The following is a 19386-nucleotide window of genomic DNA, read 5'->3' as shown; positions in this document are numbered from 1 at the left end:
TGGACATTTCTGCTGACTATTCAGTAACAACACTATATAAATGGCAGCCTCTGGTTGTTGCACAGTAGCCCATCAAAGGTGGGTAAGATATTTGTTTGCAGTTTCAGAAAACTAAAATTATTGTGTCTATTTCTGAAATTATATTTTAACATATGTAGTCTGACCTATGTAGAGAAAAAACATCATGCAACACTCTTTTTTTGTTTACCATTGTTGTTTTCAGAATCCTGTACCTGACAGCTGTTATTTCTCTCTGAGCATCATACAAGGTAAAGTGCTAATAAAAGATTCAAAGTTTTTCCACTTGCAAAAAATGATGATGACAATGCATGTAATCTTTTGGAAGGTTTAATAATTGGAATTAATAAATTAACAAACATTTTCATGCACAATAAATTAAAGTTAGAGTCATGGTCATGATTATAAGTAGTTAAAAGTTAGAAAGAAATTTAAAAAGAAAAAGAAAAATACATTTTCAATTAAAGTTAAAAAGTTACCAAAAATAAGTCTATCAGCATTGTGATGTCAGTTCTGCTCCACAGTGAAGTGCCATCATGGGAGATGGTGAAATGGAGTGTTTTGGCCCGGCGGCCATTTACCTCCGGAAGCCAGAAAGAGAGAGAATCGAGGCTCAGAACACCCCTTTTGATGCCAAAACTGCGTTCTTCGTGGCAGATGCAGCTGAGATGTATCTGAAGGGTACTCTTGTTAGTAGAGAGGGTGGCAAAGCTACTGTCAAAACTCTGTGTGGGAAAGTAAGTATCGTGGATAAAAAATGATTTCATATGTTACTGTGCTTTAGTCTCCAGTAAAATATTATACAAATATGTGTACAAAAATGCTGATCAATGTTCATTACAGACACTCACGGTAAAAGATGATGATATCCACGCCATGAACCCTCCCAAGTTTGACAAAATTGAGGACATGGCCATGATGACCCACCTCAATGAACCTGCTGTGCTGTATAACCTCAAAGAGCGTTACGCAGCATGGATGATCTACGTAAGTCTAAGTAAATCATGTTTTATTCCTAAGATGGGACGGCAGTATTGTAAAACTGCACTATCTATCTCTGTTTCAGACCTACTCTGGCTTGTTCTGCGTCACTGTCAATCCCTACAAGTGGCTCCCAGTGTACGACTCAGTTGTTGTGGCTGGATACAGAGGCAAGAAGAGGATTGAAGCCCCACCTCACATCTTCTCCATCTCTGACAACGCCTACCAGTTCATGCTCAGTGGTAAGTGGATTCTGGAAGTGTCAATACATGAGGGTTAAAAAGACGCACTTTAGTATATAATTCATTGCCTATAAATTGTATAAATTGTGACAATGTTAACATATGGATAAGTTAAATGCAAACAGTATGTATGCAATTTTATTTAATTTACAGTACAAAAAAATAATTGTTTAATAAGTTTGTATAAAAGAGGACTGATAATGTTTTTATCCTCAATTTTTAGAATGTTTAGTTAACAACTAGCTAGTAAACCATACCTAGCTGAAGTTTTCAGCTGATGCAAATCCTCTCGTAAAGTTCAAGATTACATTAATTTAGTTAGTTCTTTATAGGAAGCATTATTCAAGTAAAGTCACCTTTATTTCTATAGTGCTCTATATAATACAGATTGTTTAAAAGCTTGACAGAGATAACCAGGAATAATTCAGAATCAGTGCAAATCAAACTCATACATGGAGACAATTCCGATTCTGCTGTAAAACAGCTCTAAAAGTTATTATCATTATTTAGCATTACTGCATTAAAGTTGTAACAAACTTCTTCTATATGAACTTACATGAATGAATAAAAAGTAAAAGTTAGGGTAAGCATATAGCCTATAGATGTATTGCCAAATTCAAGAACAACAAAAATAATAGAAGAGTTAACTAAAAATTAGGGCTGCCCCTAATAGTCGACGAGAAGAGGCTTGGTCGACCAAAATTTTATTAGCCACCAAAAAACATTAAATTCCCCGGAAATGGTCTATGCGGTAATACAGTGCATCGGGCAGGACATCCAAATGCTCACCTATCATTCATCGACCTCAAATATGGTTTATCATCTGAAATATGTTAGTAGCAGCAACATTACATGGCCGCTCAATCTAACATTAACTTAGAAAAATGTGCATTATTAAAGTGTCTGTGCAGAGTGTGAAGCTAAATAGTAGCACGCTCACTGCAGGACAGAAGGAGGGGCCGGTCACTTGCTCTTAAAATACTCCCTTATTTTTGGTCATACAGGTAAGAGTAATACTTCTTTCAAATCTGTAAAGACTCTACACTCATTTGTGAGCACTCACAATAACAACAAAACATTGCGCTTTTCTAAAATAATGAAAACAAACAGGAAGCGCTTTCTGCCGTCTTGGTCCCTGTGAACTTGAGTATGTCAAAAAAAAAAAACGAAACTCCATGTATATTTGCCTTGTATCTAGAGAGAGCAAAATGTCTACTTTCAAATGAATCAATTCAAATAGATAACAAATATTCTCAAATTATGTAATCCATATAAAGGCGCATCCACTACTGTGGAAATGGCGAATCAGTGTTGCCGAATTCATCTCTTAAACCGAAAGGAAAGAAAGCACTCATTTATCAATAAATTATTAAAATATTAATTCAGCATCCTTACAGTTTTTCCATGCCACATTCATAATCATTACTTCTGCTGGTATTCTGTGGCAAGCTTTATGCATGCGCTTGTTAGGCTATGTAGGAAATTAAAGGCTCATTATTTAGATTAAAATTGTTTATTAATAAATGTGCAATTAGTCGACTAATGCTTAAAATGAACGACTACTAATTCAGCAGAAAAATCTTTAGTGAGGGAAGTCCTATTAAAATGACTCTACAAACACTTACTTTCAAGTTAATATCAGCTGTAACCTTTTTTGCAAACCCTGTTAACATTCACCTATTTAATTTCAGATCGTGAGAACCAGTCTGTCCTGATTACGTGAGTAAATATTCTTTTGATGGCATAATCTAAAGTTTTTTCATTATACATATAAATTCATCGAAGATTTATGACTAAATGATGATCTTGTATCAATCTCCAGTGGAGAATCTGGTGCAGGAAAGACTGTGAACACAAAGCGTGTCATTCAGTACTTTGCAACTGTTGGTGCGATGTCTGGACAGAAGAAGGCAGAGCCGGTCGCTGGGAAAATGCAGGTTAGTGAAATCCTATTCTAGATGTTTTATTCAGTGTTATTGATCACAGTATTAGTGCTTCACCTCATACCTATCTACTGCCTACAAATACATTAGGGATCACTGGAGGACCAAATCGTGGCAGCCAACCCTCTGCTGGAAGCTTATGGTAATGCCAAGACTGTGAGGAACGACAACTCCTCTCGTTTTGTAAGTTGCACCTATGAATCATCATAACATTGTACAGCATCATTCACACTTTCAAAGTTGCCAAACAGTTGAGCTTTTGTAAATGATTTCAATCTCTGTAGGGTAAATTCATCAGGATTCACTTTGGGACCACTGGAAAACTGGCCTCAGCTGATATTGAAACTTGTGAGTCAACACTGTTTTAAACCTAATATTTTTATTTGGAGATTAACAAGTTGATTAATCAATTGAACTCAATGTCTTTTTTCACCACTTTTACAGATCTGCTGGAAAAGTCAAGAGTGACATTCCAGCTGACGGCTGAGAGGAGTTACCACATCTTCTACCAACTCATGACTGGACACAAGCCAGAGCTGCTCGGTGAGAAATCAACAGGATTGTGTGCTTCAGTTATTTCCTTGTTTGAGAGCACCGTTAACATGCTGCACATCAACTCTTTACAGAGGCCCTGCTCATCACCACCAACCCTTATGACTATCCAATGATCAGCCAGGGTGAAATCACTGTCAAGAGTATCGATGACGTGGAGGAGTTCATTGCCACAGATGTATGTGGACTAGTCCGTTTTATAAGTAGTAGTGGTATTTTCAGGTTACAATCAATGTTTCTGACAATAAATTAAAAAGAAGAACAATAGCATGAACTGGCGTAAATACGGATGACATGCAATATACACTGTATATTAATGCATTACGTGTTTTATTTGGTCGGCAAAAAAACAGACTGCCATTGACATTCTGGGCTTCACTTCTGATGAGAAAATCAGCATCTACAAGCTGACAGGTGCTGTGATGCATCATGGGAACATGAAGTTCAAACAGAAGCAGAGGGAGGAGCAGGCTGAACCTGACGGCACTGAGGGTAGGGTGTATTATTAACACAAATCAGCATGCAAACATTGACTTGATAAGTGAAAGTAATGCATAAAAACTGTTCTTCCTCAGTGGCTGATAAAATCGCCTACCTCATGGGCCTCAACTCTGCTGACATGCTGAAAGCTCTGTGCTACCCCAGAGTGAAGGTCGGGAACGAGATGGTGACCAAAGGCCAGACAGTACCACAGGTGATCACACTTACCTTCTCAATAGATGAATGACGTTAGAAATGTCCCGTAGACATTCATAAGAGACATTCATACTTCACAAAGTAAAATCTAACATCAATTGCACTGTTTCTCAGGTGAACAACGCAGTCTCGGCTCTCTGCAAGTCTGTCTATGAGAAAATGTTCTTATGGATGGTTATCCGTATCAATGAGATGTTGGACACCAAGCAGTCTAGACAGTTTTTCATTGGTGTGCTGGACATCGCTGGATTTGAGATCTTTGATGTGAGCATCAGTCATTAATGTCTCTGAAAGGATCAAGATATAAAAGGTAACAGTCAGCAGTATGAACTTGCTTCTGTATGATTATCAGTTCAACAGCTTGGAGCAGCTTTGCATTAACTTCACAAATGAGAAACTGCAACAGTTTTTCAACCACCACATGTTTGTTCTGGAGCAAGAGGAGTACAAGAAAGAAGGCATTGAATGGGAGTTCATTGACTTTGGTATGGACTTGGCTGCCTGCATTGAGCTTATTGAGAAAGTAAGTGGCATTCAGTACCGTATTGACCCGAAAATAAGATGACCCCCGCTTTTCAAGATGTACCTTCTGGAAAAGGCTTTTTGAAAACCAAATCTTGTGTTTTATTTAAAAAAAAATTTTTGATTAGTCCCACTTTATATTAGGTGGCCTTAACTACTGTGTACTTACATTTAAATTAATCATTTGGTACAATGCACTTATTGTGTACATACATGTTTTTACATTGTACTTATATTTTTAAAAATACCTATATGTAGTTGCATCTGTAATAAATTTCTGTAATTACATTTATAATTACAATGTTGACCCATCCCTTACACCTTAACCCACCCTTAAACCTACCCATACCACCAAACCTGTCCCTAACCTTACCCATATATCCCACCGCAATAGCAGCAAAAGTGTTTTGATCACAATAAGTACATTGCACTTATTTTTTGATGCAAGTACATAGTAGTTAAGGCCACCTAATATAAAGTGTGACCAAAAATTATTTTCATATTGCATATTTTTTCTCCTATTTTAGTTTTGAATGTATGGTAAATACTGTTAAAATGTACCAACAATCGCATTTAAAATATACACTTTTTGATATACCATAAAAAATAACAGGTAGGTTATGTAACAATGACGCTGAGGCTGAGTTAGAATCCATGTGCGGAAGTTTATTAAAGGCAGTTACCACAAACAGATTCGGGAAGGCAGGCAAAGAGTCGAAACCAGAATAGCAGTCCGATCTGTCACCATACACAGGGGAGATCCAGAAGGCTAGAGTGATTAGGCAGGCAATGGGTCCAAACACAAACATCAGTCCAAATCAGGTAACCAGAACAATGAGGAAAATCCAAATAACCGTAAATCAGAGAATCAGGCAGAATCATACACAGAATATCAGGATGGAAGAACAGGAATAACGCATGGTAAGGCAGGTTAACTGGCATTACTTCGCAATGAGTTCAAGTATGGGCTCTGTTTATAAAGCAGTCAAACAGGAAATGAATGCAGAGGAAGTAGAGGGAGCGGAGCACGGTCAGTACTTGGGCGAGGGCTCCCTCTGCTGGTTAGACAATATAGGTTAGCCCATCTGAATTATATAACAATTAGGCTATCCATCTCATAGTAGCCTAGCAAAATTTCATTATCAGCAGAAGTGAAATCTTATTATAGCCTTCAAATCTAGGTAGGCTACTGTCTTACATTTTAAAATCACTTACAGAGGAAGTTTGTTCCCATCAGGCTAACATGACAGTCACGACTCATGCCGCTATAAGCTTTTCTTTTTCTTTTGTTTTCACTCGCGATCTTCTAACATTATTACAACACACATTACATCACATATTTCTTGGCACACTAGTTTTATGTGTATTTGGCACCACCTATTGTTGTGGGTGTATTATTTACATGTCAAAGTCTAGACCAGGGGTAGGCAACGTCGGTCCTGGAGTGCCGATATCCTGCAGAGCTCCAACCCTGAAAAAAACCTCACCTGCCTGTAGCCCTAGTAATTCTGAAGACCCTGATTAGCTTGTTCAGGTGTGTTTGATTAGGGTTGAAGCTAAACTCTACAGGACAGTGACACTCCAGGACCGACGTTGCCTACCCCTGGTCTAGACCCTGAATATAAGATGACCGCAACTTTTCAGATGTAGTTCCAAGAAAAAAACCCCACTTATATTCGGGTCAATACGGTAAATTAAATTTACTATTCACATTGTGCCTGTACTTGAGTGTGAACATTTCTTAAACAGCCAATGGGCATCTTCTCCATCCTTGAAGAGGAGTGCATGTTCCCCAAGGCAACAGACACAAGCTTTAAAAACAAGCTGCATGATCAGCATCTGGGCAAAACTGCAGCTTTCCAGAAGCCCAAGCCTGCCAAAGGTAAGGCAGAGGCCCACTTCTCTCTGGTGCACTACGCCGGCACTGTGGACTACAACATCTCTGGCTGGTTGGACAAGAACAAGGATCCACTGAACGACTCTGTTGTGCAACTTTACCAAAAGTCATCACTCAAAGTGCTGGCCTTCCTGTATGCTGCTCATGGAGCTGAAGGTACGAACATCTTCCTGAATTCTTCACTATTAATTTTTAATGACATGCAAAACAGAGAAATTATAAATTGATCTTCATGTAGCACACTATGTGATCACATATTCTAAACTTCATAAAAAAACATGAAGTATATCTAAGCAAGATGATGACAGCAGTTAATATCTGTCATTATCAGATATCAATCTATTGAACAGCTTAATGTAAAAGCAACATAAAATCAATAATAAATTCTTTCTTTGACATAAAACAGCTGAGGGGGGCGGAGGTGGAAAGAAAGGCAAGAAGAAGGGTGGTTCCTTCCAGACTGTGTCTGCACTTTTTAGGGTAAACATAATTATCTCTTTTAATGAAGGATGTGAACATCTTCTCCACTAAAGACTGAACTAATTTCATAAACAATTCCACAGGAGAACTTGGGTAAGCTGATGACTAACCTGAGGAGCACTCACCCTCACTTTGTGCGCTGCTTGATTCCTAATGAGTCCAAGACTCCAGGTAAACTTGATCCCCAAAGGCTCAAATGCATCACAGTTTTGAAAATACTTCTGAAACATTAAGAACATTTGCATTTCAGGTCTGATGGAGAACTTCCTAGTTATCCACCAGCTCAGGTGTAATGGTGTGCTGGAGGGTATCAGAATCTGCAGGAAGGGTTTCCCCAGCAGAATTCTCTATGGTGACTTCAAGCAGAGGTAAAGACACCACACCTTTTTTCAACTTATTAATTAGTGATAAAACACCACCTAATCTTAACCATATTTCAACATTTGTGGCTTCACCAAAACATAAATGTTACTTTTATGTCCTCTAGATACAAAGTATTAAATGCTAGTGTCATCCCTGAAGGACAGTTTATTGACAACAAAAAGGCTTCAGAAAAACTCTTGGGCTCCATTGATGTTGACCACACCCAATACAAGTTTGGACACACCAAGGTGAGCTACTCAGTAAATATATTACATGGCCAAAACCAAAATTAATCTAATTATAAATTATTATGCCTCCTCAAACTAAAACCGACAAATTCCCTTAAATGTCTGTTCTAGTTAATTTAAATTAAACTTTATTATAAATGTGCGATAGAGTGTAACCCAGGTCTCTGTCACTGTACCACTAATACATTTTTATTATTCTTGTAGGTGTTCTTTAAAGCTGGTCTGTTGGGTACTCTTGAGGAGATGAGAGATGACAAACTAGCAACGCTGGTTACCATGACTCAGGCTTTGTGCCGTGGATACGTCATGAGGAAGGAGTTTGTCAAAATGACGGAGAGGAGGTAAAATCAACTTACAAAACTGTTAGGAAACCAACCGTTTAGCACCACAGATTGATGATGACTGATTTACTGATTACAATTTACACAGAGAATCAATTTATTCCATCCAATACAACATCCGTTCATTCATGAATGTCAAACATTGGCCATGGATGAAGCTGTACTTCAAGATCAAGCCTCTTCTGAAGAGTGCAGAGACTGAGAAAGAAATGGCAGCCATGAAGGAGAACTATGAAAAAATGAAGGAGGATCTGACAAAAGCATTAGCTAAAAAGAAGGAGCTTGAGGAGAAAATGGTATCACTTCTTCAAGAGAAAAATGACCTTCAGCTGCAAGTAACAGCTGTGAGTATTTCAGCTCTTACTGTTCCTAATATAGATCTGACAGTTATGAACATAAGTCATTAACTACATCCATGTCAATGAACAGGAATCTGAAAACCTCTCTGATGCTGAGGAGAGATGTGAAGGTCTCATCAAAAGCAAGATCCAGCTCGAGGCCAAACTCAAAGAGACAAACGAGAGACTGGAGGATGAGGAGGAAATCAATGCTGAACTGACTGCCAAGAAGAGGAAACTGGAGGATGAATGCTCCGAGCTGAAGAAAGACATCGATGACCTGGAGCTCACCTTGGCCAAAGTAGAGAAGGAGAAACATGCAACTGAAAATAAAGTCAGTGTTTTCTGACATCATCACACTGCTGATATTCATTCAGTCTCTTGAGAATGAAACCAATAATCAATGTTTCCATGTAGGTGAAAAACCTGACGGAGGAGATGGCCTCTCAGGATGAGAGCATTGCCAAGCTAACCAAAGAGAAGAAAGCCCTCCAAGAGGCACACCAGCAGACTCTTGATGACCTTCAGGCAGAGGAAGATAAAGTCAACACTCTGACTAAAGCCAAGTCAAAGCTTGAGCAGCAAGTGGACGATGTAATAAGTTCATGAGTCAATGGGAAATTAATATTGTTGCTAATTAATATTTTATTGCTCTGGTTTCTTTCACAATAGCTTGAGGGCTCACTGGAACAAGAGAAGAAGCTCCGTATGGACCTTGAGAGAGCCAAGAGGAAGCTTGAGGGTGATCTGAAACTGGCCCAGGAGTCCATAATGGACCTGGAGAATGAAAAACAACAATCAGATGAAAAGATCAAAAAGTGAGCAGACATTAAATGTTTGAAATTTACACAAATACACAAAATAAGAATTTGACACGTTCTACAAATACTTTAAAAACAGGAAGGACTTTGAGATAAGTCAGCTTCTCAGCAAGATTGAGGATGAACAGTCTTTGGGAGCACAGCTTCAGAAGAAGATCAGAGAACTTCAGGTAATGCTAACCATAATCTTATCTATGTGAAACTGTAAAGGTTTTGGATAGCTGGGCATTATACATTTCATTATTTCATTACATTACAGTACATTATAAATTTTAAAACATTATTTCCCTCAATTAGGCCCGTATAGAGGAACTAGAAGAGGAAATTGAGGCAGAGCGAGCTGCTCGTGCTAAAGTGGAGAAGCAGAGAGCTGATCTCTCCAGGGAACTTGAGGAGATCAGCGAGAGGCTTGAGGAAGCTGGTGGTGCCACTGCTGCCCAGATTGAGATGAACAAGAAGCGTGAAGCCGAATTCCAGAAGTTGCGTCGTGATCTGGAAGAGTCTACCTTGCAGCATGAAGCTACAGCTGCAGCTCTCAGAAAGAAGCAAGCAGACACTGTGGCTGAACTCGGAGAACAGATCGACAACCTCCAGCGGGTCAAGCAGAAGCTGGAGAAGGAGAAGAGTGAATACAAGATGGAGATTGATGACTTGACAAGCAACATGGAGGCGGTGGCTAAAGCAAAGGTACTGTCAACAGAGAATCATTAAATGTAAAAGTATATTTACAAACATCTGTAGATAACCCTGTACCTCTTAAGGCTAATTTAGAGAAGATGTGCCGTACCCTGGAAGACCAGTTGAGTGAAATCAAGACCAAGAGTGATGAAAATGTTCGTCAGCTGAATGACATGAATGCACAACGTGCAAGACTTCATACTGAAAATGGTAAGGCATGGCAAATAAAATGACACGTAAAAACCTTAAAAAAATTATTTAAAAGTTTCTATGTTATTGCATTTCATAGTAATATTTCTAATGTGATTCCAAGGTGAATTTAGCCGGCAACTGGAAGAGAAAGAAGCACTTGTTTCACAGCTAACCAGAGGAAAACAGGCTTATACACAGCAAATTGAGGAACTCAAAAGACATATTGAGGAAGAAGTCAAGGTAGAGTTATACAAAATTAATCAGTTAATTAATTTTGAAAATTAAGTTTTGATAATCTAAATGATTGTAAAGATTGGACTGCCGGAAAGCCCAAAATATGCTGCCTTACAGGCCAAGAATGCTCTGGCCCATGCGGTTCAGTCTGCCCGCCATGACTGTGATTTGCTCAGAGAGCAGTATGAGGAGGAGCAGGAGGCCAAAGCTGAACTCCAGCGTGGAATGTCTAAGGCCAACAGTGAGGTGGCTCAGTGGAGAACCAAATATGAGACTGATGCCATCCAACGCACTGAGGAGCTTGAGGAAGCGAAGTAAACACAACAAAGAACAATGTCTTCAACACCCTGCATTTAATATCTCAAATGTTATTAAGATTTCATAATTTCATACCAATTTCTTCAGGAAAAAGCTTGCCCAGCGTCTGCAGGATGCTGAAGAATCTATTGAGGCAGTGAACTCCAAGTGCGCCTCTCTGGAAAAGACCAAACAGAGACTGCAGGGTGAAGTAGAGGACCTCATGATTGATGTGGAGAGGTCAAATGCATTGGCTGCCAACCTTGACAAGAAGCAGAGGAACTTTGACAAGGTGAGAAGGATATGGATAATCTTAAAATCTATACCTTGATCCATGGACTTGGCTAATTAAAAATGTCTACCATTTTCTTCAGGTCCTAGCAGAGTGGAAACAGAAGTATGAGGAAAGCCAGGCTGAACTAGAAGGTGCTCAGAAAGAAGCTCGTTCTCTCAGCACTGAGCTTTTCAAAATGAAGAACTCCTATGAAGAAGCTCTTGACCACCTTGAGACCCTGAAGAGAGAGAACAAGAATCTGCAACGTAAATGGCACTTTTATTTGTACACCAAAGATGTAAGATAAGAGATGTATTAAAACAGAACATGTAATATTTCTACTTTTTAAACACCTTTAGAGGAGATTTCTGAACTCACTGAGCAGCTTGGAGAGATTGGAAAGAGCATTCATGAATTAGAGAAAGCCAAGAAGACAGTGGAGTCTGAGAAATCAGAGATCCAGACTGCACTTGAAGAGGCTGAGGTGCTATTCCTTTTCTACAATATTAACATTATGATACCATTGCTTTGAACAACATTAAATATTGAACATGAAATGGTCCATTCCCCATAAATGTTGCCATTTCTAATAATAAATTTGAAAAGTACATTTTTTTCCCTTTTTCCAGTAACACTTAGAATACTGTTCCATCATTACTGAATAACTACACGAGTACTGCAATATTAGCACTCTAGTAACTACTAGTATCTAACAAGAAACTCTGAATAATGAATTAGTAAGTAATAGTGCTTAGTCGAATGTGGTAGTTCACTATTAGCTAATCAGTAACTATTATTTTTTCATACCTTCCTAAAAACTACTGTATACAGGTTCATAATTAATATAAATAATACATTATATATAATTAATTCTAAAGTGAAGGTCATGGTAACTCACTAGTAATGACTCAAGTATTACCAAATTCTTCAGAGAGAATTACTAATTACAGTATTCTAAAGGGAAGATCATGATAACTCCCTAGTAATGACTGAAATCATTGTAAGCTTTTTAGGGTTTTGTAAAGTATTGGATAGTAATTATTCAGGTGTTACTACATCCTTCTAAATGAATTATTAGGTTTTTGTAAGGTCCTGGTTAGTAATTCATTTTGCTAGATTTCGTAACACTTAAATCATTACTAGCGGGTTACCGTGATCTTCAGTTTAGAATACAGATACAAATAATTAGTAGTTTCTTCAGAAGGATGTAGTAATACTTGAGTCATTACTATCCAAAACCTTACATATATCTCAAAAGCTTACAACGACGTCAGTCAATATTAGGGCGTTATGATGATTTTCACTTTAGAATACTAGAGTCATTACTAGTGGGTTACAATGATCTTCATTTTAAAATTAATTCTTCATTATGCATAATTCACATTAATTATTAACCTGTATACAGTAGTTCTTAGAAGTTCTCCAGTATATGAAAAAAATAGTAATTCTTGATTAGCTAATAGTGAACTATGAGTTTCAACTGAGCACTATTACTTACTAAATTATTAATCAGAGTTCCTTGATAGGTAATAGTAGTTAATACAATGATAATAGGGCATTAGTCATTTGATCCTATGTAGTTATTCATTAACGACAATAGTATTCTAAAGTTTTACCCTTTTTCCTTGTAGGGCACCCTGGAGCATGAAGAGTCCAAGATTCTTCGTGTGCAGCTGGAACTGAACCAAGTGAAGAGTGAGATTGACAGGAAGCTTGCTGAGAAGGACGAGGAGATGGAACAGATCAAGAGGAACAGCCAAAGAGTGATCGATTCCATGCAGAGCACTCTGGACTCTGAGGTCAGGAGCAGAAATGATGCCCTGAGAGTCAAAAAGAAGATGGAGGGAGATCTGAATGAGATGGAGATCCAGCTGAGTCATGCCAACCGCCAGGCTGCTGAGGCCCAGAAACAGCTCAGGAACGTCCAAGGCCAACTCAAGGTATCTTTCTGTAGAATGAAGAATTGCAACACATATTAAATGTTTGATGATAAGAATATGATACATGAATTAATCAAAACATGACATGCAACTAACAAAGAAAGAACATTGCCACAGGATGCCCAACTGCACCTTGATGAAGCTGTCAGAGGACAGGAGGACATGAAGGAGCAGGTGGCCATGGTGGAGCGCAGGAATAACCTGATGCAAGCAGAGATTGAGGAGCTGAGAGCTGCACTGGAGCAAACAGAGAGAGGCCGCAAAGTGGCGGAGCAGGAGCTGGTGGATGCCAGCGAGCGTGTGGGACTGCTGCACTCACAAGTACAGAAAAACTACTGTATACTTGCAGCAAATTCAGGTTACATGATAACCAAGTTTTAGTTCAATGTACACTAAACTACCTGCTTAAATAACACAGAATACAAGTCTTATTAACACCAAGAAGAAGCTGGAGGCTGATCTGGTCCAGGTTCAAGGTGAGGTGGACGATGCAGTCCAGGAGGCCAGAAATGCAGAGGAGAAGGCCAAGAAGGCCATCACTGATGTGAGCGCCTATATTCTGTTTCTCCATTCTAAATTAAACAGTAATTTGACTTTGTTTAGCTGCATGTGGTAACCAAGGAAACATTCATGGAAGGCATTTCTGTCTATATTGGCTAGTTCATTTGAATTGGCTTATATTTCAGGCTGCCATGATGGCTGAGGAGCTGAAGAAGGAGCAGGACACCAGTGCTCACCTGGAGAGGATGAAGAAGAACCTGGAGCTGACTGTCAAAGACCTGCAGCACCGTCTGGATGAGGCTGAGAGTTTGGCCATGAAGGGTGGAAAGAAACAGCTCCAGAAACTGGAGTCCAGGGTAAATAAAATGCTAAATACAGTCTTAGATGAAATGGCTATATGGTAGAGATTTGAGAGGTGACAACAATGACTCTCTACTGAAGGTGCGCGAGTTGGAGGCTGAAGTTGAAGCTGAACAGAGACGTGGTGCAGATGCTGTGAAAGGTGTGCGCAAATATGAAAGGAGAGTGAAGGAGCTCACCTACCAGGTACATCTACACAGGATTTAGAAATTTACATCTCATTATAATATTCATAGTTTACTTAAGACCATCTACAATACTTTCACCCAAAGACTGAGGAAGACAAGAAGAACATGACCCGACTGCAGGATCTGGTAGACAAGCTGCAGCTGAAAGTGAAGGCCTACAAGCGCCAGTCTGAAGAAGCTGTAAGTCTAATGTCAAATGTCTCGAGTGTGAAGTTTTGACATTTTTCTATTCAATTCATTCGGTGTCATGAGGGCAATGCTCTGAAAGGGTTTGTATATCTTGTGTCATCCTAACAGGAGGAGCAGGCCAACACTCACCTGTCCAGGTACAGGAAGGTGCAGCATGAGCTGGAGGAGGCTCAGGAGCGCGCTGACATCGCAGAGTCCCAGGTCAACAAGCTGAGAGCCAAGAGTCGCGAGGCTGGGAAGGTATTGTATACTTAATGTATGCATACATATATAAATATGATTTGGATTAAATTTTTTTTAAAAACAGCATATAACTATTACTTTTTCTTTTCTGTTACTGAAGAGCAAGGATGAAGAATGAAGATGATACATCACACCACATCTACAAGCAAGCATAAAATATGACTTACTTGTGCTGTGTCTTAAATATATTTATTCAAGTCACTCTCTGTTTTTGTTATAATTGTAGCTCAACTGGTAGATCATGGAACCAACAATGCCATGATCACAGGTTCAATTGTCAGGGAATGCACAAACTAATAATAAATGCCTTTAATGAAAAGTAGGCCTAAGTTTGTATTCAACGTACAGGTGTAAATATATTTTAAAACAAATACCTCAATTTAACAATTATGCTAAATTACAAAATGGACATTATATGTTAATCTATTATACATAATACAACACAGATACACAGTCACAGCTTCACACTTTTATTGACGAATGAACATTTCTGTGTATTCAGTAAATTTGAAATTATATGGTTAAATAGGATAGTATCAGTATTCAAACTACATAATGCACATAATTTTGTGTGAAAGGCATGCTTCATAATGTCATCGGCTGCTTTTCATTCATCCTCCTCATCCTCCTCCCCTTGCATCAACCAAGAAAAGGAACTGTGTATGACAGTTACAAATCTTGCAATGGTAAAAGCCATGGCTCATTGCATAGCACACAATAGCAATATCTGCCTTTCAGCTAATCAGGAAGAACTTCTGTATGAACATCACAAACATTTTCATATTCATCAGTCAAGTTTTCACCATTGTAACACCCTAAAGCAAATTACCACTCACGTGTCCTTCACATAAAATATGACATCATCATGATACTGTCAATATATTTTTAGTTTCATGTCTGTACTCAAATACACAAATTCGTACTTGTTTGGTGTGGAAAGTGTTACTATTTATGTTCGCCTAAAATAGCGTGCATTTAAACTTGTTTTATCAGTTCCAGGAAAGGCTGGAGAGTCACATAACTTTATCAAAATTTCATAACATTCATTATACTTCAAATGAAAATGGATCAAATTAATTTATAGCAATAGAAAGATTATAACTTACATGAATAGCCAATTATGTTTAGATTCCTATTCATCATTTGAATTTTGTGCTAAAGTGGCATCATTTAAAAACTGTTAAAATAAACTAATAAGCATTGAATAAGCATTGACAGAGCATGTCACAAATGTCATTTTCATTCCTAATTATATCCAAACACTTAATCCATACACTTAATTTGAACTTTGACAGAGCTGTCTGCTATTTGATATTAGCCAATGTAACAACAGTACTTTACAATAAATGTGTGTAGATGTATATTTATTCTGCAGCTGTTAGATTGGAGGCACTTACAGTACATTTGTATTGAACACCAACAGCTGAGGGGCACAGGACAGCATACACAGAATAGAATAGAATAGAAAATGAAAACTTTAAAATAAGATCCCATTTAACGTTAGTTACTACATAATGTTTTCACTGTCATTGTGTTCATGTCAGTTCACAGTACATTAATGCATTTTTTAACAAGTGCATTTTTAAAAACGTTATTTGAAATTAAGATTAATAAATGCTGTAGCAGTGCTGTTCAGTGTTAGTTTTTGTTAACTAACGTAGATAACTAACTTTAAAAAATGGAAAAAGTTATTCCCACAAAATATGTAAATAATTAGATCATTACTCACTATTCAAATTAGAGTGATTTTAGCTAAAATTGTAAATTTCATTTCACATTTCACTGGCAATCTAGTTAGCTACCAGCCCTCCCAAAAGTACTCAAATGCATAATCTTTTTCCAGTTAGCTGTCCCAAAAAAAATTCAAATGATAAAAACGTAATCCAAGTGTGAAATTCTCAAATTTCATCAAAAGACTAATTCCTAATATTAACTTAGCCTGAACTAAGTAGAACATAGTCTGTACCTGCTGCCAGTAACAAATGCTTAAATCACAAGCCCCTAATCTGTCCCTCAAAGATGGACAAATAATCCTGAAAATATTTTAAAAACATGCACTCATGACATGTATTAGCAACACTATATTCATGCTTCAACCACACAACTTCTGTATAAAGATTTAACTCTTGCTTGCGAATTGTCCCAAGTAAAGCTCTTGAGCAACAAAGCATCCAAAGGGGTAATGTCTGCAAAAACAATTATATAATTACACTAAAAATCATACATTTTTAAAGAAATGTTACCTGGCTAGTTCAGCTGTATTCCACTATTGAATGTCAACAACAGGAAAGTCGAACAATCAATGCACAAACAGCATGCCTGTGTACTTGTTGCTGAAGCTGCGGAATACAAGCACCTGATAAATGAACAAATAAAGAAAAATGCTAATGTAAAGTTTTCCTTGGCCAAACAAAGGAATGACCAATAATTAAAGACCAACTGAATCAGTAGCTTCCTACAATATTCTTTTAAATGAAAGTACCAGGGACAGGGCAGAAATGACTGTCTGATATCAAAGCTTACAACCTGACACCACAATAACTCTTGTGACCTATGCTGACAAATGGCAAAGCCCTGATGGCATAGCTGACCGACCAGCTATATTTGTGTGAAGTCCTAATATGTCCATCCTTAGGGAAAAGATGCCTTAGAATTTTATTGTCCACATGTTCCCATCTTATAAGGTGTCAACGCCTAAGAATTTATTCCACAGCCTCCTGCCATCTTCTCAAAGGTTCTAGGAAAGATGGTTGGACATAATGCATTGTCCTTTCAAGGAAAAGAAAAAAGACAAGGGCATGATCCAAAGTCAGGCAAATGGCACACCCAACGCCACACCATCCTGAAGACCCCTGTAGAAATCAGGGGAGCATTCATGATGCATTCATGCATTAGTGCTTTCATTACTGCTCAGAAACATCACACAAGACTCTTTGATCAAGGATCTAGCCATGCAATAATCAAATTTATCCCACACTTTGAAATCATGTGTATTGTGAAAAGAGCTTTACAAATAAATTTGACTGTAATTTAACTACAATTCTGAGATCAACAAAATTGGTAACACTTTATAATAATGTTCAGTTGTAAGTCATTTATAAGTGATTAGTTAATGATGAACTAATCATTTACAAAACATTCATAAGCTATTAATAAGTGATAAATAGTGATCTTTAAAAAATAGCATCATGAAATAATCAAACAGATCCTTAATGTTTAATAGTTACTAGTTCATATATTATAAATCAATCAACATTGTACTATTATCTTAATAAACATTATAAATCATTTACAAAGCTTTCTGCATCCCCTAATCTAAAGTGTAAACTACTCATCACTTGTGAATGGGAATAGTCCAAAACAGTGGTATAACAAGCACACTCACACCTTTTTTGCATTACTGACCCTATTTTCCTGTTTGATACTATAAAGCTGCTTTGACAATCTGTATTGTTAAAAGGTCTATATACTGTAAATAAAGGTGACTTGACTTGACCTGACCTTAAAGATGGTCATCTTAGATGGCCTGAGGGTGAGTAAATTAACAGCAATTTTTAATTTTTGAGTGAATGATCCATTTTACCTCTAATAATATAATAATGCCCCAAATGAGAGGGTTATGTATATTTTACAGCATTAGAAAGAGATTTTTTTTCTTAGGAAAACCAAACTATCGGTGTTGGTATCGGCAGATACCATTCTGAATAATCGGCTATCTGTATTGTTGGAGTAATTAAGTATTGGAGCATCCCTAATTTGCATTATTCACCTGATCAGGATTTCTAAAAGTGACTGCTACATAAAAACGTTGCTTACCTTACTTATTATTTAGCTATTAATTTAGAATATGCCCTCAAAAAATGGCTCATTTCAGGAAACATATCTCATTACTTATCATAGGTTTATCTAAGCAGCAAAGCAGCATTATTCTGCAAGATCGTGGCTGACCTTCAGCATAAGTGTCACAGACATGAATGACAACTGCTGTGCCCAAATTTGCTGCTTTGTCACACGAAAAACTTCCAAGGCTTCTGGGAACAGTATCCCAGTGACATTTGAGAGCTTCTCCACAGCTAAACTGGGCTCTAATGTAGTGCCAAGGCACTTGAAGAAGCTTATGCCCAACATAAGACCTAAACAATGTCTGAAATCCAGTAACTGACACCTTCACATAACCCTTTCTCAAGGTTAAGGCGCTTGATCATAAGTAATGCCCATAAATACATCAAGTATAATTTTTAAATCACAGTATTGGTGGCTTATTTTCAAATATTCATTTAATTCATCAAGGTGTCAGTTCACCTCATCTTAAAGTGTTTACTGTCATTAACACAACCCATTATCTGTCCTACAAAATGTTCTCTAACACAGTATTTCCTACAAACTAAACAAAACCTAATTAAGACTGGACAGTTAATTACAACATAGTGATAACTTGTCCTTGGCCTGTGTCATGATATTGATAAATGTAACAATCAATTACAAAAATTCCTGTCAAAACGGAGCTAAGAATGCATGACCAAATACAGTGAGTGTGTTCTGCTGAGTGAACATTATTCTGCCTATATAAGACGCTGCTTCAGGCTCCTCTAAGAACTGACTGGAACTCAAAGGTGGGTGAGTTGCTCATCATGTTCTCTTTCTACTATTAACCTAATATCACATATTTTAGAGCGGCTAACCCTCACACATGTTAATCAGTTAGCATACTTAAGAGTTCACATTGTGAACTTTCTTACATTTGTCTTGGCATGTCCTACCTGAGGTACACATCAGACACATTGTCTCTGGAAAGAACAGCAGGTATTCCACTTGTGATTATATACTGATAATATATGCATATTAAAG

At 37.7% G+C, this 19386-nt stretch overlaps 1 pseudogene; it reads left to right on the top strand.

Moving 5' to 3' along the window:
- Positions 1 to 352: 352 nt before the first annotated feature.
- Positions 353 to 14656, top strand: LOC131530121 (myosin heavy chain, fast skeletal muscle-like; annotated as a pseudogene).
- Positions 14657 to 19386: the final 4730 nt, after the last annotated feature.

This window comes from Onychostoma macrolepis, chromosome 22, assembly GCF_012432095.1.
Source record: "Onychostoma macrolepis isolate SWU-2019 chromosome 22, ASM1243209v1, whole genome shotgun sequence".
Classification (NCBI taxonomy): domain Eukaryota; kingdom Metazoa; phylum Chordata; class Actinopteri; order Cypriniformes; family Cyprinidae; genus Onychostoma; species Onychostoma macrolepis.
Note: the sequence above shows the minus strand (reverse complement) of the source record. Positions and strands in the feature narration are given on the sequence as shown.